We start from the raw sequence: 2,918 nt of genomic DNA, 5'->3' as shown, positions 1-2,918 counted from the left end.
TTCTTCACCCAATTTTTTTTAAAATACTCTTCTTGTAAGTTTTTTTTCCTAACAAATCGTTCTAGCTTAGATCGATTTATATGAGCATTTTTTTCTTTGATAAATTGTTTTTGCTTAAAACGATTTATATGTAGTCCTTTAATAACTTTTTTCCGAAATATCATAATTATTGGTAAGAACGATTTACACTAATTCCTGAAAACCCTAACAAGAGGATAGAATTTAGAAATACAGTAAAAAAATAATGTAGGGCATGCGCACAATAGTAATTATTAGTTTAATTTATATGCGTGATTTACCTAATTTCTTTTATAATATATTTTTAACATTAAGCTTGTATGAGAAACAATTCCATTATCTATCTGTATGTATCTAAAAAAAAATGAACAAAGTTTTAAAAGATTGATTTTTTTTTTTTTTTTGTAAGATACAAAAAAAATATCATTCGAATATGAAAATTTTCTAGATTTTTTTCCCAGCCAAAAGACAATATAGCCTTAGTGCTTTTTTTTTTTAAAGCCAAAGTTTTAATGTATTATGCAATCGTGAGTGTTGTCATGTCATATTTATATTTGTCTAGAAATTAAAGACTTGAAATAATTTCACCCACCATTGTCAATTCGAATATGATTTACATTGCCGCATCCATTGAATGTTAATTATGCAATCTATCCTTTCACACACATACAAACAACAAGAACAAGATCCATAAATAAAAAGTAAGTAGCCTTTAGTCTTTCACTTGATTACAAAATAGAGCACGTGCTTAGTGTGCTTCGTTTTCATTTTTCCCATATAGTTGCATCAAGCTTCACTCTTTGAATATTTCATAACCTAATTAAGCATATATTCCGTGAGATGAAGTTGAATCGTAACGAAAATAATGCATTCTTTTACTTGGATAATTCATTTGATCATATTAAAATATAAAATTTCTTTTGTTGCATAATCGTCTATACTAGTAGGACCCCTTTTATAATTTAATTAATAGTAAAATATTTTATATTTGAACATGCATGGTCAAATTATTTTAAGATAATTGAGATGATTATTGTAACTCAATTTTGAAAATCCTTTTTTCTGATGAGATGGGGCCCAAAAATTTATAAGAATTTGGGCTTGTGAGAATCAATGATCAGATTGATGTAGATGGTTTTTTTTTTTTTTTTCATAATGTTTTTCCTTGTTTTGGTTTTTATTGATAGAAGCCTATCTCTGGAAGAATCGAATGCATGCAACGATTTAATGGACGGTGGTCCCATATATATATACATATATATGAACAACAAATATGCCATTTTTGTTTTTCATTTCCTCCTTTTTCAATCGATTTTCCATCGGTGTGCAGATTCACTTCACATTTCACAAAGATTTTTCTGCTGTGTAGTGTAGTGTCGTTTAAGTATGCTTCAACGCGTGATCAAACAGATATATGGTCACTGCTAACATGAATTGATGTATTTTGACAAAATAGTTGATTCATTGTTTTGAAAAAAATAAATTTGTAGATAGTTACTTTTTATGCAAATCATACAATTATAATTTATAATTATCAAATTATCAAATACAATTATAATTTATAATTCGAAAATGTTTCATAACCAAAAAATATTAGCAATAAACAGAACTTGTCGTGTTTAACATTCATTAAATGTTGTAATAATTAATAAATGCTAATTAAGATAAGTTTCGACTTTTTTTTTCCTTCCTAGCATTATGGTTTTTAATTTGGGAGCCACTCAGATAAAGATTTTAAAAACGTCTTTTTTTAAGGATATTTTTTAATAATTAAAATTTAATACATATAGATAATAATTATAATTATAATATAATATTATAGAAAAAGATAATAATTTGTCACTATTTATGCATATTATAGCAATATGTTCCATCCTAATTAAGTTCAATTTCATATGAATTATTGTGTTAACTTTTTATTATAGATGCGACATTAATTTTGACAGAAATTAACTTTGGAAATTGTCAAGCTGATCTCACTGATTAGGTACATTGATGTTCTTTCTGGTCTTTAGTGTGAGAATGTCAAAAGAAGTTTTAGCCAAGGAGAGTAGGTGAGTTAGTGGTGCATATGATATAACTATTTAACTTGTAGCTTACTCTTCTTTCTTTTTTTCTTTCACTCTTTTTGCTTTCTGATATTTTAATGAATATAAACACGAAAAAATTAATATAAGTTTGGACCTGGATGGAAAAATTTTTGTCAGGGAGATGATATTTACACCTTTAAAATTAAAATAGTGTGCATAAAGCAGCATGTCATTGAGATAGTTTTTTGTTATAATGTGTAAATGTTAAGGAATAAGTATATTATTATTTTTGGATTATTGTAAATATTTTCTTGTGCTAAACAACTAAAGGTAGAAGTTTGATATAAATGTGATTAATTTTGATTAGTAATTTACTTCTTAGTATGTTTTTTGTGATATTGATACTGTCATTGGATGATTTACTTTTAAAATTAAATTTTTGTAAGAAATATTTTCTTAATATGACAAAATAATGCACGATTCTTTTTCTACTGGTTTATTACATATATGATGAGAATATGAAAGTACGTAGTTAGTGCATAAATTTTATTTTCTAAAATGACTTTCATTCATCATATATAACCTATAAAAAAATATTTTTTATTTCTAATAAAACTCAAATTTAAAACTTTTTAATTAATTAAAATATAAAATATTTACTAAATATTAATAAGCTTTGCTAAATAATAATATATATAATATGGTAAAATGAATCAAACTTGAAATTGATAATTTATTAGTGGAGATTAGCACTACTTCTTGTTACCTTTTAGATTTATTTTCATGGGAAAAGAAAAATAATCTTTCTAAAATTTGCCTTATTGCAATGCTTATTAACGATGTAGACTAACTTTTAAATAGACGGTCAAA

This window comes from Arachis ipaensis, chromosome B02 (assembly GCF_000816755.2).
Source record: "Arachis ipaensis cultivar K30076 chromosome B02, Araip1.1, whole genome shotgun sequence".
In the NCBI taxonomy this organism is placed as follows: Eukaryota; Viridiplantae; Streptophyta; class Magnoliopsida; order Fabales; family Fabaceae; genus Arachis; species Arachis ipaensis.
This window is presented reverse-complemented; position numbering follows the sequence as displayed.